This window comes from Phyllobates terribilis, unplaced genomic scaffold (assembly GCF_046119375.1).
Source record: "Phyllobates terribilis strain yellow unplaced genomic scaffold, ASM4611937v1 Scaffold_40__1_contigs__length_11209783, whole genome shotgun sequence".
In the NCBI taxonomy this organism is placed as follows: domain Eukaryota; kingdom Metazoa; phylum Chordata; class Amphibia; order Anura; family Dendrobatidae; genus Phyllobates; species Phyllobates terribilis.
Window position 1 is genome coordinate 9,948,555 of NW_027362800.1, and position 18,261 is coordinate 9,966,815.

The 18,261-nt window shown below is 45.6% G+C and overlaps 14 non-coding genes and 1 pseudogene across 14 annotated transcripts; all 15 read right to left on the bottom strand.

Annotated features, from left to right (window-relative positions):
• Positions 1–133: 133 nt before the first annotated feature.
• Positions 134–324, bottom strand: LOC141190464 (U2 spliceosomal RNA). Its single transcript, XR_012264490.1, has one exon. It is a non-coding gene; the product is annotated as a U2 spliceosomal RNA (small nuclear RNA).
• A 1,118-nt stretch (positions 325–1,442) lies between these two features.
• On the bottom strand, positions 1,443–1,633 carry LOC141184300 (U2 spliceosomal RNA). The gene has a single exon (XR_012259068.1). It is a non-coding gene; the product is annotated as a U2 spliceosomal RNA (small nuclear RNA).
• A 1,120-nt stretch (positions 1,634–2,753) lies between these two features.
• On the bottom strand, positions 2,754–2,944 carry LOC141190466 (U2 spliceosomal RNA). Its single transcript, XR_012264492.1, has one exon. It is a non-coding gene; the product is annotated as a U2 spliceosomal RNA (small nuclear RNA).
• A 1,121-nt stretch (positions 2,945–4,065) lies between these two features.
• On the bottom strand, positions 4,066–4,256 carry LOC141190467 (U2 spliceosomal RNA). Its single transcript, XR_012264493.1, has one exon. It is a non-coding gene; the product is annotated as a U2 spliceosomal RNA (small nuclear RNA).
• A 1,125-nt stretch (positions 4,257–5,381) lies between these two features.
• Positions 5,382–5,572, bottom strand: LOC141184866 (U2 spliceosomal RNA). The gene has a single exon (XR_012259581.1). It is a non-coding gene; the product is annotated as a U2 spliceosomal RNA (small nuclear RNA).
• A 1,120-nt stretch (positions 5,573–6,692) lies between these two features.
• LOC141190468 (U2 spliceosomal RNA) lies at positions 6,693–6,883 on the bottom strand. Its single transcript, XR_012264494.1, has one exon. It is a non-coding gene; the product is annotated as a U2 spliceosomal RNA (small nuclear RNA).
• A 1,115-nt stretch (positions 6,884–7,998) lies between these two features.
• Positions 7,999–8,189, bottom strand: LOC141190469 (U2 spliceosomal RNA). Its single transcript, XR_012264495.1, has one exon. It is a non-coding gene; the product is annotated as a U2 spliceosomal RNA (small nuclear RNA).
• A 1,122-nt stretch (positions 8,190–9,311) lies between these two features.
• On the bottom strand, positions 9,312–9,502 carry LOC141190470 (U2 spliceosomal RNA). Its single transcript, XR_012264496.1, has one exon. It is a non-coding gene; the product is annotated as a U2 spliceosomal RNA (small nuclear RNA).
• A 1,120-nt stretch (positions 9,503–10,622) lies between these two features.
• On the bottom strand, positions 10,623–10,813 carry LOC141190471 (U2 spliceosomal RNA). The gene has a single exon (XR_012264497.1). It is a non-coding gene; the product is annotated as a U2 spliceosomal RNA (small nuclear RNA).
• Positions 10,814–11,937: 1,124 nt separating this feature from the next.
• LOC141190472 (U2 spliceosomal RNA) lies at positions 11,938–12,128 on the bottom strand. Its single transcript, XR_012264498.1, has one exon. It is a non-coding gene; the product is annotated as a U2 spliceosomal RNA (small nuclear RNA).
• A 1,119-nt stretch (positions 12,129–13,247) lies between these two features.
• On the bottom strand, positions 13,248–13,438 carry LOC141190473 (U2 spliceosomal RNA). The gene has a single exon (XR_012264499.1). It is a non-coding gene; the product is annotated as a U2 spliceosomal RNA (small nuclear RNA).
• A 1,122-nt stretch (positions 13,439–14,560) lies between these two features.
• Positions 14,561–14,751, bottom strand: LOC141190474 (U2 spliceosomal RNA). The gene has a single exon (XR_012264500.1). It is a non-coding gene; the product is annotated as a U2 spliceosomal RNA (small nuclear RNA).
• A 1,118-nt stretch (positions 14,752–15,869) lies between these two features.
• On the bottom strand, positions 15,870–16,060 carry LOC141190475 (U2 spliceosomal RNA). Its single transcript, XR_012264501.1, has one exon. It is a non-coding gene; the product is annotated as a U2 spliceosomal RNA (small nuclear RNA).
• An 854-nt stretch (positions 16,061–16,914) lies between these two features.
• On the bottom strand, positions 16,915–17,103 carry LOC141185808 (U2 spliceosomal RNA). The gene has a single exon (XR_012260421.1). It is a non-coding gene; the product is annotated as a U2 spliceosomal RNA (small nuclear RNA).
• A 795-nt stretch (positions 17,104–17,898) lies between these two features.
• On the bottom strand, positions 17,899–17,990 carry LOC141186276 (U2 spliceosomal RNA; annotated as a pseudogene).
• Between the last annotated feature and the right edge of the window lie 271 nt (positions 17,991–18,261).

Genomic DNA, 18,261 nt, shown 5'->3' on the forward strand with positions numbered 1-18,261 from the left:
ACTTTTAACATGAAAAATCCAATGAGGAGAAGAAAAGCAAAGCCAAAGAGTCCATCCCAAAATCCGACAAACAAGCAAAATGAACAAAAAGCATTGAATTCAATTCTTTCTGATTTTAGAAACTGCATTAAAGAAGGGGTGCACCGGTCCTGGAGATACTGCAATACCAGGTCAATGCGTGGAGTGGACAGAGCAAGCTCTTTTTCCATCTCCCTGTTCTAAAAATCCATTTAATATATGGTCCCCAGATAGGGGACGTATCAGATATTAAACTGATAAGAACAGATACTACACTTGATCTTAGCCAAAAGGCCGAGAAGCGATAACCAGAATTGGTTTCCGACTACGGTGCCACCCAAGGATTCTGAAAAGTCCATTTGTGGAGATGGCCACCTGGACTCCCGTTAAGAAGACATGCTGTCAACCTCTAGATCCCTCACATGCCTGCACTTTTCGGCTTGCTGCTGCTGCAATCCACGCGTTTTAGATCTGCATAACTCCACCTCTTTTAGCACAGTACCCTCAACCCTCGGCTGTTCCCACCCGCCTCATCACCGTTGGAAGGGAGGAGAACCAATTAAGGCGGGGGGGGTGGAACGAGCAGCTGTCTACCCTTAGCAGGAGGGTTGCTGATTAATTACCTCTCCTGCTGCTGCTGCTGCTGGCTGTCCAGCAGCAGACTGAAGGTGGCTGCTGCTGTGCGCAGGTATATAAAGGCTCAGAGCCTATTATGACATGCGCAGCCAGCGTTCCATTGCCACATTCCGTCTACTGCAGGCGGGATACCTGGATGGCTGAATGTCACTGAGAAGCTCACAGAGACCGCCATAAGCAACAGTTTAAAAGAATGCCACAGACTAATCAACCAAACTTTTTGGGTTGGTTTCTCTTTTATAGTCTGCAGGCATTAAATGAAAGAAGTCAGTGTTCCAGCAGAGGGAGACAACGTTTCAGAAAAGGCATTGTAGCAAACCAAAAAAGAAATTTTAAGCGCAGCAGAGTAACCAGCTCACATACCTGTTAGCTCAGGTGAGTTTAAAAGGCTGCTGTTGATAACAAGGGCATTTGCTAAATAGATGGTGTGTGTGCAACAATATACTGAAAGGTCAATTATATTGTGCAGCTTATCTCACCACCTGTAGTTATTTAGGTGAAAGCTCCAAAATGCTTGCCTAATATGTCTGTTTATCCAAAAGGAAGTATAGAGGGAGAGCTAGATAGATAGCATTGCATTACATTACATTACATGGCAATGCAATGCACAGTTGCTGAAGTTGAACCAAAATGAGCTTGTCATCTGGCTTCTGCAACTTTTAACATGAAAAATCCAATGAGGAGAAGAAAAGCAAAGCCAAAGAGTCCATCCCAAAATCCGACAAACAAGCAAAATGAACAAAAAGCATTGAATTCAATTCTTTCTGATTTTAGAAACTGCATTAAAGAAGGGGTGCACCGGTCCTGGAGATACTGAAATACCAGGTCAATGCGTGGAGTGGACAGAGCAAGCTCTTTTTCCATCTCCCTGTTCTAAAAATCCATTTAATATATGGTCCCCAGATAGGGGACGTATCAGATATTAAACTGATAAGAACAGATACTACACTTGATCTTAGCCAAAAGGCCGAGAAGCGATAACCAGAATTGGTTTCCGACTACGGTGCCACCCAAGGATTCTGAAAAGTCCATTTGTGGAGATGGCCACCTGGACTCCCGTTAAGAAGACATGCTGTCAACCTCTAGATCCCTCACATGCCTGCACTTTTCGGCTTGCTGCTGCTGCAATCCACGCGTTTTAGATCTGCATAACTTCACCTCTTTTAGCACAGTACCCTCAACCCCCGGCTGTTCCCACCCGCCTCAACACCGTTGGAAGGGAGGAGAACCAATTAAGGCGGGGGGGGGGTGGAACGAGCAGCTGTCTACCCTTAGCAGGAGGGTTGCTGATTAATTACCTCTCCTGCTGCTGCTGCTGCTGGCTGTCCAGCAGCAGACTGAAGGTGGCTGCTGCTGTGCGCAGGTATATAAAGGCTCAGAGCCTATTATGACACGCGCAGCCAGCGTTCCATTGCCACATTCCGTCTACTGCAGGCGGGATACCTGGATGGCTGAATGTCACTGAGAAGCTCACAGAGACCGCCATAAGCAACAGTTTAAAAGAATGCCACAGACTAATCAACCAAACTTTTTGGGTTGGTTTCTCTTTTATAGTCTGCAGGCATTAAATGAAAGAAGTCAGTGTTCCAGCAGAGGGAGACAACGTTTCAGAAAAGGCATTGTAGCAAACCAAAAAAGAAATTTTAAGCGCAGCAGAGTAACCAGCTCACATACCTGTTAGCTCAGGTGAGTTTAAAAGGCTGCTGTTGATAACAAGGGCATTTGCTAAATAGATGGTGTGTGTGCAACAATATACTGAAAGGTCAATTATATTGTGCAGCTTATCTCACCACCTGTAGTTATTTAGGTGAAAGCTCCAAAATGCTTGCCTAATATGTCTGTTTATCCAAAAGGAAGTATAGAGGGAGAGCTAGATAGATAGCATTGCATTACATTACATTACATGGCAATGCAATGCACAGTTGCTGAAGTTGAACCAAAATGAGCTTGTCATCTGGCTTCTGCAACTTTTAACATGAAAAATCCAATGAGGAGAAGAAAAGCAAAGCCAAAGAGTCCATCCCAAAATCCGACAAACAAGCAAAATGAACAAAAAGCATTGAATTCAATTCTTTCTGATTTTAGAAACTGCATTAAAGAAGGGGTGCACCGGTCCTGGAGATACTGCAATACCAGGTCAATGCGTGGAGTGGACAGAGCAAGCTCTTTTTCCATCTCCCTGTTCTAAAAATCCATTTAATATATGGTCCCCAGATAGGGGACGTATCAGATATTAAACTGATAAGAACAGATACTACACTTGATCTTAGCCAAAAGGCCGAGAAGCGATAACCAGAATTGGTTTCCGACTACGGTGCCACCCAAGGATTCTGAAAAGTCCATTTGTGGAGATGGCCACCTGGACTCCCGTTAAGAAGACATGCTGTCAACCTCTAGATCCCTCACATGCCTGCACTTTTCGGCTTGCTGCTGCTGCAATCCACGCGTTTTAGATCTGCATAACTCCACCTCTTTTAGCACAGTACCCTCAACCCCCGGCTGTTCCCACCCGCCTCAACACCGTTGGAAGGGAGGAGAACCAATTAAGGCGGGGGGGGGGGTGGAACGAGCAGCTGTCTACCCTTAGCAGGAGGGTTGCTGATTAATTACCTCTCCTGCTGCTGCTGCTGCTGGCTGTCCAGCAGCAGACTGAAGGTGGCTGCTGCTGTGCGCAGGTATATAAAGGCTCAGAGCCTATTATGACACGCGCAGCCAGCGTTCCATTGCCACATTCCGTCTACTGCAGGCGGGATACCTGGATGGCTGAATGTCACTGAGAAGCTCACAGAGACCGCCATAAGCAACAGTTTAAAAGAATGCCACAGACTAATCAACCAAACTTTTTGGGTTGGTTTCTCTTTAATAGTCTGCAGGCATTAAATGAAAGAAGTCAGTGTTCCAGCAGAGGGAGACAACGTTTCAGAAAAGGCATTGTAGCAAACCAAAAAAGAAATTTTAAGCGCAGCAGAGTAACCAGCTCACATACCTGTTAGCTCAGGTGAGTTTAAAAGGCTGCTGTTGATAACAAGGGCATTTGCTAAATAGATGGTGTGTGTGCAACAATATACTGAAAGGTCAATTATATTGTGCAGCTTATCTCACCACCTGTAGTTATTTAGGTGAAAGCTCCAAAATGCTTGCCTAATATGTCTGTTTATCCAAAAGGAAGTATAGAGGGAGAGCTAGATAGATAGCATTGCATTACATTACATTACATGGCAATGCAATGCACAGTTGCTGAAGTTGAACCAAAATGAGCTTGTCATCTGGCTTCTGCAACTTTTAACATGAAAAATCCAATGAGGAGAAGAAAAGCAAAGCCAAAGAGTCAATCCCAAAATCCGACAAACAAGCAAAATGAACAAAAAGCATTGAATTCAATTCTTTCTGATTTTAGAAACTGCATTAAAGAAGGGGTGCACCGGTCCTGGAGATACTGCAATACCAGGTCAATGCGTGGAGTGGACAGAGCAAGCTCTTTTTCCATCTCCCTGTTCTAAAAATCCATTTAATATATGGTCCCCAGATAGGGGACGTATCAGATATTAAACTGATAAGAACAGATACTACACTTGATCTTAGCCAAAAGGCCGAGAAGCGATAACCAGAATTGGTTTCCGACTACGGTGCCACCCAAGGATTCTGAAAAGTCCATTTGTGGAGATGGCCACCTGGACTCCCGTTAAGAAGACATGCTGTCAACCTCTAGATCCCTCACATGCCTGCACTTTTCGGCTTGCTGCTGCTGCAATCCACGCGTTTTAGATCTGCATAACTCCACCTCTTTTAGCACAGTACCCTCAACCCCCGGCTGTTCCCACCCGCCTCAACACCGTTGGAAGGGAGGAGAACCAATTAAGGCGGGGGGGGGGGGTGGAACGAGCAGCTGTCTACCCTTAGCAGGAGGGTTGCTGATTAATTACCTCTCCTGCTGCTGCTGCTGCTGCTGGCTGTCCAGCAGCAGACTGAAGGTGGCTGCTGCTGTGCGCAGGTATATAAAGGCTCAGAGCCTATTATGACACGCGCAGCCAGCGTTCCATTGCCACATTCCGTCTACTGCAGGCGGGATACCTGGATGGCTGAATGTCACTGAGAAGCTCACAGAGACCGCCATAAGCAACAGTTTAAAAGAATGCCACAGACTAATCAACCAAACTTTTTGGGTTGGTTTCTCTTTTATAGTCTGCAGGCATTAAATGAAAGAAGTCAGTGTTCCAGCAGAGGGAGACAACGTTTCAGAAAAGGCATTGTAGCAAACCAAAAAAGAAATTTTAAGCGCAGCAGAGTAACCAGCTCACATACCTGTTAGCTCAGGTGAGTTTAAAAGGCTGCTGTTGATAACAAGGGCATTTGCTAAATAGATGGTGTGTGTGCAACAATATACTGAAAGGTCAATTATATTGTGCAGCTTATCTCACCACCTGTAGTTATTTAGGTGAAAGCTCCAAAATGCTTGCCTAATATGTCTGTTTATCCAAAAGGAAGTATAGAGGGAGAGCTAGATAGATAGCATTGCATTACATTACATTACATGGCAATGCAATGCACAGTTGCTGAAGTTGAACCAAAATGAGCTTGTCATCTGGCTTCTGCAACTTTTAACATGAAAAATCCAATGAGGAGAAGAAAAGCAAAGCCAAAGAGTCCATCCCAAAATCCGACAAACAAGCAAAATGAACAAAAAGCATTGAATTCAATTCTTTCTGATTTTAGAAACTGCATTAAAGAAGGGGTGCACCGGTCCTGGAGATACTGCAATACCAGGTCAATGCGTGGAGTGGACAGAGCAAGCTCTTTTTCCATCTCCCTGTTCTAAAAATCCATTTAATATATGGTCCCCAGATAGGGGACGTATCAAATATTAAACTGATAAGAACAGATACTACACTTGATCTTAGCCAAAAGGCCGAGAAGCGATAACCAGAATTGGTTTCCGACTACGGTGCCACCCAAGGATTCTGAAAAGTCCATTTGTGGAGATGGCCACCTGGACTCCCGTTAAGAAGACATGCTGTCAACCTCTAGATCCCTCACATGCCTGCACTTTTCGGCTTGCTGCTGCTGCAATCCACGCGTTTTAGATCTGCATAACTCCACCTCTTTTAGCACAGTACCCTCAACCCCCGGCTGTTCCCACCCGCCTCAACACCGTTGGAAGGGAGGAGAACCAATTAAGGCGGGGGGGGGGTGGAACGAGCAGCTGTCTACCCTTAGCAGGAGGGTTGCTGATTAATTACCTCTCCTGCTGCTGCTGCTGCTGGCTGTCCAGCAGCAGACTGAAGGTGGCTGCTGCTGTGCGCAGGTATATAAAGGCTCAGAGCCTATTATGACACGCGCAGCCAGCGTTCCATTGCCACATTCCGTCTACTGCAGGCGGGATACCTGGATGGCTGAATGTCACTGAGAAGCTCACAGAGACCGCCATAAGCAACAGTTTAAAAGAATGCCACAGACTAATCAACCAAACTTTTTGGGTTGGTTTCTCTTTTATAGTCTGCAGGCATTAAATGAAAGAAGTCAGTGTTCCAGCAGAGGGAGACAACGTTTCAGAAAAGGCATTGTAGCAAACCAAAAAAGAAATTTTAAGCGCAGCAGAGTAACCAGCTCACATACCTGTTAGCTCAGGTGAGTTTAAAAGGCTGCTGTTGATAACAAGGGCATTTGCTAAATAGATGGTGTGTGTGCAACAATATACTGAAAGGTCAATTATATTGTGCAGCTTATCTCACCACCTGTAGTTATTTAGGTGAAAGCTCCAAAATGCTTGCCTAATATGTCTGTTTATCCAAAAGGAAGTATAGAGGGAGAGCTAGATAGATAGCATTGCATTACATTACATTACATGGCAATGCAATGCACAGTTGCTGAAGTTGAACCAAAATGAGCTTGTCATCTGGCTTCTGCAACTTTTAACATGAAAAATCCAATGAGGAGAAGAAAAGCAAAGCCAAAGAGTCCATCCCAAAATCCGACAAACAAGCAAAATGAACAAAAAGCATTGAATTCAATTCTTTCTGATTTTAGAAACTGCATTAAAGAAGGGGTGCACCGGTCCTGGAGATACTGCAATACCAGGTCAATGCGTGGAGTGGACAGAGCAAGCTCTTTTTCCATCTCCCTGTTCTAAAAATCCATTTAATATATGGTCCCCAGATAGGGGACGTATCAGATATTAAACTGATAAGAACAGATACTACACTTGATCTTAGCCAAAAGGCCGAGAAGCGATAACCAGAATTGGTTTCCGACTACGGTGCCACCCAAGGATTCTGAAAAGTCCATTTGTGGAGATGGCCACCTGGACTCCCGTTAAGAAGACATGCTGTCAACCTCTAGATCCCTCACATGCCTGCACTTTTCGGCTTGCTGCTGCTGCAATCCACGCGTTTTAGATCTGCATAACTCCACCTCTTTTAGCACAGTACCCTCAACCCCCGGCTGTTCCCACCCGCCTCAACACCGTTGGAAGGGAGGAGAACCAATTAAGGCGGGGGGGGGGTGGAACGAGCAGCTGTCTACCCTTAGCAGGAGGGTTGCTGATTAATTACCTCTCCTGCTGCTGCTGCTGCTGGCTGTCCAGCAGCAGACTGAAGGTGGCTGCTGCTGTGCGCAGGTATATAAAGGCTCAGAGCCTATTATGACACGCGCAGCCAGCGTTCCATTGCCACATTCCGTCTACTGCAGGCGGGATACCTGGATGGCTGAATGTCACTGAGAAGCTCACAGAGACCGCCATAAGCAACAGTTTAAAAGAATGCCACAGACTAATCAACCAAACTTTTTGGGTTGGTTTCTCTTTTATAGTCTGCAGGCATTAAATGAAAGAAGTCAGTGTTCCAGCAGAGGGAGACAACGTTTCAGAAAAGGCATTGTAGCAAACCAAAAAAGAAATTTTAAGCGCAGCAGAGTAACCAGCTCACATACCTGTTAGCTCAGGTGAGTTTAAAAGGCTGCTGTTGATAACAAGGGCATTTGCTAAATAGATGGTGTGTGTGCAACAATATACTGAAAGGTCAATTATATTGTGCAGCTTATCTCACCACCTGTAGTTATTTAGGTGAAAGCTCCAAAATGCTTGCCTAATATGTCTGTTTATCCAAAAGGAAGTATAGAGGGAGAGCTAGATAGATAGCATTGCATTACATTACATGGCAATGCAATGCACAGTTGCTGAAGTTGAACCAAAATGAGCTTGTCATCTGGCTTCTGCAACTTTTAACATGAAAAATCCAATGAGGAGAAGAAAAGCAAAGCCAAAGAGTCCATCCCAAAATCCGACAAACAAGCAAAATGAACAAAAAGCATTGAATTCAATTCTTTCTGATTTTAGAAACTGCATTAAAGAAGGGGTGCACCGGTCCTGGAGATACTGCAATACCAGGTCAATGCGTGGAGTGGACAGAGCAAGCTCTTTTTCCATCTCCCTGTTCTAAAAATCCATTTAATATATGGTCCCCAGATAGGGGACGTATCAGATATTAAACTGATAAGAACAGATACTACACTTGATCTTAGCCAAAAGGCCGAGAAGCGATAACCAGAATTGGTTTCCGACTACGGTGCCACCCAAGGATTCTGAAAAGTCCATTTGTGGAGATGGCCACCTGGACTCCCGTTAAGAAGACATGCTGTCAACCTCTAGATCCCTCACATGCCTGCACTTTTCGGCTTGCTGCTGCTGCAATCCACGCGTTTTAGATCTGCATAACTCCACCTCTTTTAGCACAGTACCCTCAACCCCCGGCTGTTCCCACCCGCCTCAACACCGTTGGAAGGGAGGAGAACCAATTAAGGCGGGGGGGGGGGGTGGAACGAGCAGCTGTCTACCCTTAGCAGGAGGGTTGCTGATTAATTACCTCTCCTGCTGCTGCTGCTGCTGGCTGTCCAGCAGCAGACTGAAGGTGGCTGCTGCTGTGCGCAGGTATATAAAGGCTCAGAGCCTATTATGACACGCGCAGCCAGCGTTCCATTGCCACATTCCGTCTACTGCAGGCGGGATACCTGGATGGCTGAATGTCACTGAGAAGCTCACAGAGACCGCCATAAGCAACAGTTTAAAAGAATGCCACAGACTAATCAACCAAACTTTTTGGGTTGGTTTCTCTTTTATAGTCTGCAGGCATTAAATGAAAGAAGTCAGTGTTCCAGCAGAGGGAGACAACGTTTCAGAAAAGGCATTGTAGCAAACCAAAAAAGAAATTTTAAGCGCAGCAGAGTAACCAGCTCACATACCTGTTAGCTCAGGTGAGTTTAAAAGGCTGCTGTTGATAACAAGGGCATTTGCTAAATAGATGGTGTGTGTGCAACAATATACTGAAAGGTCAATTATATTGTGCAGCTTATCTCACCACCTGTAGTTATTTAGGTGAAAGCTCCAAAATGCTTGCCTAATATGTCTGTTTATCCAAAAGGAAGTATAGAGGGAGAGCTAGATAAATAGCATTGCATTACATTACATTACATGGCAATGCAATGCACAGTTGCTGAAGTTGAACCAAAATGAGCTTGTCATCTGGCTTCTGCAACTTTTAACATGAAAAATCCAATGAGGAGAAGAAAAGCAAAGCCAAAGAGTCCATCCCAAAATCCGACAAACAAGCAAAATGAACAAAAAGCATTGAATTCAATTCTTTCTGATTTTAGAAACTGCATTAAAGAAGGGGTGCACCGGTCCTGGAGATACTGCAATACCAGGTCAATGCGTGGAGTGGACAGAGCAAGCTCTTTTTCCATCTCCCTGTTCTAAAAATCCATTTAATATATGGTCCCCAGATAGGGGACGTATCAGATATTAAACTGATAAGAACAGATACTACACTTGATCTTAGCCAAAAGGCCGAGAAGCGATAACCAGAATTGGTTTCCGACTACGGTGCCACCCAAGGATTCTGAAAAGTCCATTTGTGGAGATGGCCACCTGGACTCCCGTTAAGAAGACATGCTGTCAACCTCTAGATCCCTCACATGCCTGCACTTTTCGGCTTGCTGCTGCTGCAATCCACGCGTTTTAGATCTGCATAACTCCACCTCTTTTAGCACAGTACCCTCAACCCCCGGCTGTTCCCACCCGCCTCAACACCGTTGGAAGGGAGGAGAACCAATTAAGGCGGGGGGGGGGTGGAACGAGCAGCTGTCTACCCTTAGCAGGAGGGTTGCTGATTAATTACCTCTCCTGCTGCTGCTGCTGCTGGCTGTCCAGCAGCAGACTGAAGGTGGCTGCTGCTGTGCGCAGGTATATAAAGGCTCAGAGCCTATTATGACACGCGCAGCCAGCGTTCCATTGCCACATTCCGTCTACTGCAGGCGGGATACCTGGATGGCTGAATGTCACTGAGAAGCTCACAGAGACCGCCATAAGCAACAGTTTAAAAGAATGCCACAGACTAATCAACCAAACTTTTTGGGTTGGTTTCTCTTTTATAGTCTGCAGGCATTAAATGAAAGAAGTCAGTGTTCCAGCAGAGGGAGACAACGTTTCAGAAAAGGCATTGTAGCAAACCAAAAAAGAAATTTTAAGCGCAGCAGAGTAACCAGCTCACATACCTGTTAGCTCAGGTGAGTTTAAAAGGCTGCTGTTGATAACAAGGGCATTTGCTAAATAGATGGTGTGTGTGCAACAATATACTGAAAGGTCAATTATATTGTGCAGCTTATCTCACCACCTGTAGTTATTTAGGTGAAAGCTCCAAAATGCTTGCCTAATATGTCTGTTTATCCAAAAGGAAGTATAGAGGGAGAGCTAGATAGATAGCATTGCATTACATTACATTACATGGCAATGCAATGCACAGTTGCTGAAGTTGAACCAAAATGAGCTTGTCATCTGGCTTCTGCAACTTTTAACATGAAAAATCCAATGAGGAGAAGAAAAGCAAAGCCAAAGAGTCCATCCCAAAATCCGACAAACAAGCAAAATGAACAAAAAGCATTGAATTCAATTCTTTCTGATTTTAGAAACTGCATTAAAGAAGGGGTGCACCGGTCCTGGAGATACTGCAATACCAGGTCAATGCGTGGAGTGGACAGAGCAAGCTCTTTTTCCATCTCCCTGTTCTAAAAATCCATTTAATATATGGTCCCCAGATAGGGGACGTATCAGATATTAAACTGATAAGAACAGATACTACACTTGATCTTAGCCAAAAGGCCGAGAAGCGATAACCAGAATTGGTTTCCGACTACGGTGCCACCCAAGGATTCTGAAAAGTCCATTTGTGGAGATGGCCACCTGGACTCCCGTTAAGAAGACATGCTGTCAACCTCTAGATCCCTCACATGCCTGCACTTTTCGGCTTGCTGCTGCTGCAATCCACGCGTTTTAGATCTGCATAACTCCACCTCTTTTAGCACAGTACCCTCAACCCCCGGCTGTTCCCACCCGCCTCAACACCGTTGGAAGGGAGGAGAACCAATTAAGGCGGGGGGGGGGGGGGTGGAACGAGCAGCTGTCTACCCTTAGCAGGAGGGTTGCTGATTAATTACCTCTCCTGCTGCTGCTGCTGCTGGCTGTCCAGCAGCAGACTGAAGGTGGCTGCTGCTGTGCGCAGGTATATAAAGGCTCAGAGCCTATTATGACACGCGCAGCCAGCGTTCCATTGCCACATTCCGTCTACTGCAGGCGGGATACCTGGATGGCTGAATGTCACTGAGAAGCTCACAGAGACCGCCATAAGCAACAGTATAAAAGAATGCCACAGACTAATCAACCAAACTTTTTGGGTTGGTTTCTCTTTTATAGTCTGCAGGCATTAAATGAAAGAAGTCAGTGTTCCAGCAGAGGGAGACAATGTTTCAGAAAAGGCATTGTAGCAAACCAAAAAAGAAATTTTAAGCGCAGCAGAGTAACCAGCTCACATACCTGTTAGCTCAGGTGAGTTTAAAAGGCTGCTGTTGATAACAAGGGCATTTGCTAAATAGATGGTGTGTGTGCAACAATATACTGAAAGGTCAATTATATTGTGCAGCTTATCTCACCACCTGTAGTTATTTAGGTGAAAGCTCCAAAATGCTTGCCTAATATGTCTGTTTATCCAAAAGGAAGTATAGAGGGAGAGCTAGATAGATAGCATTGCATTACATTACATTACATGGCAATGCAATGCACAGTTGCTGAAGTTGAACCAAAATGAGCTTGTCATCTGGCTTCTGCAACTTTTAACATGAAAAATCCAATGAGGAGAAGAAAAGCAAAGCCAAAGAGTCCATCCCAAAATCCGACAAACAAGCAAAATGAACAAAAAGCATTGAATTCAATTCTTTCTGATTTTAGAAACTGCATTAAAGAAGGGGTGCACCGGTCCTGGAGATACTGCAATACCAGGTCAATGCGTGGAGTGGACAGAGCAAGCTCTTTTTCCATCTCCCTGTTCTAAAAATCCATTTAATATATGGTCCCCAGATAGGGGACGTATCAGATATTAAACTGATAAGAACAGATACTACACTTGATCTTAGCCAAAAGGCCGAGAAGCGATAACCAGAATTGGTTTCCGACTACGGTGCCACCCAAGGATTCTGAAAAGTCCATTTGTGGAGATGGCCACCTGGACTCCCGTTAAGAAGACATGCTGTCAACCTCTAGATCCCTCACATGCCTGCACTTTTCGGCTTGCTGCTGCTGCAATCCACGCGTTTTAGATCTGCATAACTCCACCTCTTTTAGCACAGTACCCTCAACCCCCGGCTGTTCCCACCCGCCTCAACACCGTTGGAAGGGAGGAGAACCAATTAAGGCGGGGGGGGGTGGAACGAGCAGCTGTCTACCCTTAGCAGGAGGGTTGCTGATTAATTACCTCTCCTGCTGCTGCTGCTGCTGGCTGTCCAGCAGCAGACTGAAGGTGGCTGCTGCTGTGCGCAGGTATATAAAGGCTCAGAGCCTATTATGACACGCGCAGCCAGCGTTCCATTGCCACATTCCGTCTACTGCAGGCGGGATACCTGGATGGCTGAATGTCACTGAGAAGCTCACAGAGACCGCCATAAGCAACAGTTTAAAAGAATGCCACAGACTAATCAACCAAACTTTTTGGGTTGGTTTCTCTTTTATAGTCTGCAGGCATTAAATGAAAGAAGTCAGTGTTCCAGCAGAGGGAGACAACGTTTCAGAAAAGGCATTGTAGCAAACCAAAAAAGAAATTTTAAGCGCAGCAGAGTAACCAGCTCACATACCTGTTAGCTCAGGTGAGTTTAAAAGGCTGCTGTTGATAACAAGGGCATTTGCTAAATAGATGGTGTGTGTGCAACAATATACTGAAAGGTCAATTATATTGTGCAGCTTATCTCACCACCTGTAGTTATTTAGGTGAAAGCTCCAAAATGCTTGCCTAATATGTCTGTTTATCCAAAAGGAAGTATAGAGGGAGAGCTAGATAGATAGCATTGCATTACATTACATTACATGGCAATGCAATGCACAGTTGCTGAAGTTGAACCAAAATGAGCTTGTCATCTGGCTTCTGCAACTTTTAACATGAAAAATCCAATGAGGAGAAGAAAAGCAAAGCCAAAGAGTCCATCCCAAAATCCGACAAACAAGCAAAATGAACAAAAAGCATTGAATTCAATTCTTTCTGATTTTAGAAACTGCATTAAAGAAGGGGTGCACCGGTCCTGGAGATACTGCAATACCAGGTCAATGCGTGGAGTGGACAGAGCAAGCTCTTTTTCCATCTCCCTGTTCTAAAAATCCATTTAATATATGGTCCCCAGATAGGGGACGTATCAGATATTAAACTGATAAGAACAGATACTACACTTGATCTTAGCCAAAAGGCCGAGAAGCGATAACCAGAATTGGTTTCCGACTACGGTGCCACCCAAGGATTCTGAAAAGTCCATTTGTGGAGATGGCCACCTGGACTCCCGTTAAGAAGACATGCTGTCAACCTCTAGATCCCTCACATGCCTGCACTTTTCGGCTTGCTGCTGCTGCAATCCACGCGTTTTAGATCTGCATAACTCCACCTCTTTTAGCACAGTACCCTCAACCCCCGGCTGTTCCCACCCGCCTCAACACCGTTGGAAGGGAGGAGAACCAATTAAGGCGGGGGGGGGGGGTGGAACGAGCAGCTGTCTACCCTTAGCAGGAGGGTTGCTGATTAATTACCTCTCCTGCTGCTGCTGCTGCTGGCTGTCCAGCAGCAGACTGAAGGTGGCTGCTGCTGTGCGCAGGTATATAAAGGCTCAGAGCCTATTATGACACGCGCAGCCAGCGTTCCATTGCCACATTCCGTCTACTGCAGGCGGGATACCTGGATGGCTGAATGTCACTGAGAAGCTCACAGAGACCGCCATAAGCAACAGTTTAAAAGAATGCCACAGACTAATCAACCAAACTTTTTGGGTTGGTTTCTCTTTTATAGTCTGCAGGCATTAAATGAAAGAAGTCAGTGTTCCAGCAGAGGGAGACAATGTTTCAGAAAAGGCATTGTAGCAAACCAAAAAAGAAATTTTAAGCGCAGCAGAGTAACCAGCTCACATACCTGTTAGCTCAGGTGAGTTTAAAAGGCTGCTGTTGATAACAAGGGCATTTGCTAAATAGATGGTGTGTGTGCAACAATATACTGAAAGGTCAATTATATTGTGCAGCTTATCTCACCACCTGTAGTTATTTAGGTGAAAGCTCCAAAATGCTTGCCTAATATGTCTGTTTATCCAAAAGGAAGTATAGAGGGAGAGCTAGATAGATAGCATTGCATTACATTACATTACATGGCAATGCAATGCACAGTTGCTGAAGTTGAACCAAAATGAGCTTGTCATCTGGCTTCTGCAACTTTTAACATGAAAAATCCAATGAGGAGAAGAAAAGCAAAGCCAAAGAGTCCATCCCAAAATCCGACAAACAAGCAAAATGAACAAAAAGCATTGAATTCAATTCTTTCTGATTTTAGAAACTGCATTAAAGAAGGGGTGCACCGGTCCTGGAGATACTGCAATACCAGGTCAATGCGTGGAGTGGACAGAGCAAGCTCTTTTTCCATCTCCCTGTTCTAAAAATCCATTTAATATATGGTCCCCAGATAGGGGACGTATCAGATATTAAACTGATAAGAACAGATACTACACTTGATCTTAGCCAAAAGGCCGAGAAGCGATAACCAGAATTGGTTTCCGACTACGGTGCCACCCAAGGATTCTGAAAAGTCCATTTGTGGAGATGGCCACCTGGACTCCCGTTAAGAAGACATGCTGTCAACCTCTAGATCCCTCACATGCCTGCACTTTTCGGCTTGCTGCTGCTGCAATCCACGCGTTTTAGATCTGCATAACTCCACCTCTTTTAGCACAGTACCCTTAACCCCCGGCTGTTCCCACCCGCCTCAACACCGTTGGAAGGGAGGAGAACCAATTAAGGCGGGGGGGGTGGAACGAGCAGCTGTCTACCCTTAGCAGGAGGGTTGCTGATTAATTACCTCTCCTGCTGCTGCTGCTGCTGGCTGTCCAGCAGCAGACTGAAGGTGGCTGCTGCTGTGCGCAGGTATATAAAGGCTCAGAGCCTATTATGACACGCGCAGCCAGCGTTCCATTGCCACATTCCGTCTACTGCAGGCGGGATACCTGGATGGCTGAATGTCACTGAGAAGCTCACAGAGACCGCCATAAGCAACAGTTTAAAAGAATGCCACAGACTAATCAACCAAACTTTTTGGGTTGGTTTCTCTTTTATACTCTGCAGGCATTAAATGAAAGAAGTCAGTGTTCCAGCAGAGGGAGACAACGTTTCAGAAAAGGCATTGTAGCAAACCAAAAAAGAAATTTTAAGCGCAGCAGAGTAACCAGCTCACATACCTGTTAGCTCAGGTGAGTTTAAAAGGCTGCTGTTGATAACAAGGGCATTTGCTAAATAGATGGTGTGTGTGCAACAATATACTGAAAGGTCAATTATATTGTGCAGCTTATCTCACCACCTGTAGTTATTTAGGTGAAAGCTCCAAAATGCTTGCCTAATATGTCTGTTTATCCAAAAGGAAGTATAGAGGGAGAGCTAGATAGATAGCATTGCATTACATTACATTACATGGCAATGCAATGCACAGTTGCTGAAGTTGAACCAAAATGAGCTTGTCATCTGGCTTCTGCAACTTTTAACATGAAAAATCCAATGAGGAGAAGAAAAGCAAAGCCAAAGAGCCCATCCCAAAATCCGACAAACAAGCAAAATGAACAAAAAGCATTGAATTCAATTCTTTCTGATTTTAGAAACTGCATTAAAGAAGGGGTGCACCGGTCCTGGAGATACTGCAATACCAGGTCAATGCGTGGAGTGGACAGAGCAAGCTCTTTTTCCATCTCCCTGTTCTAAAAATCCATTTAATATATGGTCCCCAGATAGGGGACGTATCAGATATTAAACTGATAAGAACAGATACTACACTTGATCTTAGCCAAAAGGCCGAGAAGCGATAACCAGAATTGGTTTCCGACTACGGTGCCACCCAAGGATTCTGAAAAGTCCATTTGTGGAGATGGCCACCTGGACTCCCGTTAAGAAGACATGCTGTCAACCTCTAGATCCCTCACATGCCTGCACTTTTCGGCTTGCTGCTGCTGCAATCCACGCGTTTTAGATCTGCATAACTCCACCTCTTTTAGCACAGTACCCTCAACCCCCGGCTGTTCCCACCCGCCTCAACACCGTTGGAAGGGAGGAGAACCAATTAAGGCGGGGGGGGGGGGGGAACGAGCAGCTGTCTACCCTTAGCAGGAGGGTTGCTGATTAATTACCTCTCCTGCTGCTGCTGCTGCTGGCTGTCCAGCAGCAGACTGAAGGTGGCTGCTGCTGTGCGCAGGTATATAAAGACTCAGAGCCTATTATGACACGCGCAGCCAGCGTTCCATTGCCACATTCCGTCTACTGCAGGCGGGATACCTGGATGGCTGAATGTCACTGAGAAGCTCACAGAGACCGCCATAAGCAACAGTTTAAAAGAATGCCACAGACTAATCAACCAAACTTTTTGGGTTGGTTTCTCTTTTATAGTCTGCAGGCATTAAATGAAAGAAGTCAGTGTTCCAGCAGAGGGAGACAATGTTTCAGAAAAGGCATTGTAGCAAACCAAAAAAGAAATTTTAAGCGCAGCAGAGTAACCAGCTCACATACCTGTTAGCTCAGGTGAGTTTAAAAGGCTGCTGTTGATAACAAGGGCATGAGGAGAAGAAAAGCAAAGCCAAAGAGTCCATCCCAAAATCCGACAAACAAGCAAAATGAACAAAAAGCATTGAATTCAATTCTTTCTGATTTTAGAAACTGCATTAAAGAAGGGGTGCACCGGTCCTGGAGATACTGCAATACCAGGTCAATGCGTGGAGTGGACAGAGCAAGCTCTTTTTCCATCTCCCTGTTCTAAAAATCCATTTAATATATGGTCCCCAGATAGGGGACGTATCAGATATTAAACTGATAAGAACAGATTTTTTTTTTTGATTTTTTTTTATCGAAAGCCCGAATTCGTGTACAAAACCCGAGTGCGCTTAAAAAAGTGACAAGTGCCACAAAAAAAAGTGCACTAGGATGCTGGTCTTCTTGAAACCCTCTCCAAAAGGAGAAGGGTCCCCCAAACCATTCCCCGTCCCTCCGAGCCAAAAGGCCACAGCGAGGAACAGGGACAAAAAGCCACCTCCAGCCGAAGCCAGAGGCGACCCAATCTTACCCCCAGCACCTGCCCGAGTTCTCACCCGAGCAAGGCACTGGGAGCCAAAGACTGTGCTCCCCTCCCGGAGGAGGGGAGCCAACAACGCTCTCCTCCCGAAAGAGGAGAGCCAGGGGGGTTCAGGGGGGAGCGGAACCTGATGGCCACACACTCCCCCCCTAGACCTGCCAAGAGAGGAACCCGTAAGGGAACCGCATCCCGACAAAATCCTAGTAGGACGTGACACACGTGAATAAGTGGACACACAGTGACAAAGAAATTAAATAAATAGTGAAGGTTTCACAGTATAATACTGCCCGGACCTTCGACCGGGAATTGAAAAATTCCCCATCCTAAGGCCAGAAGGCCCGGAATAAGGGTGTGTGCGAAGAAAGAAAATTTGAAGTGCTTGTGCAAATGTGCCATAAACTCAAGTGGGGTTCCCAATCCCAGTGAGTTAAGGCACCCCAGGGTCACCACTCCTGGGGCACTTCACACTTCGGGCTTTCGATCTTCCCCGGCCCAATGGCGTCGATCCTGGGGGGCCATGCTTTCCACCAGATGACTATATTAGCCACCTGGCGTACTAACAAGCGCCTAAACCCCAGTGTGCATAATGTATCAATCTACTAGGGCGGCCAACATCCAAAACCGCCTTTTCGAAAGATACTACACTTGATCTTAGCCAAAAGGCCGAGAAGCGATAACCAGAATTGGTTTCCGACTACGGTGCCACCCAAGGATTCTGAAAAGTCCATTTGTGGAGATGGCCACCTGGACTCCCGTTAAGAAGACATGCTGTCAACCTCTAGATCCCTCACATGCCTGCACTTTTCGGCTTGCTGCTGCTGCAATCCACGCGTTTTAGATCTGCATAACTCCACCTCTTTTAGCACAGTACCCTCAACCCCCGGCTGTTCCCACCCACCTCAACACCGTTGGAAGGGAGGAGAGCCAATTAAGGCGGGGGGGGGGT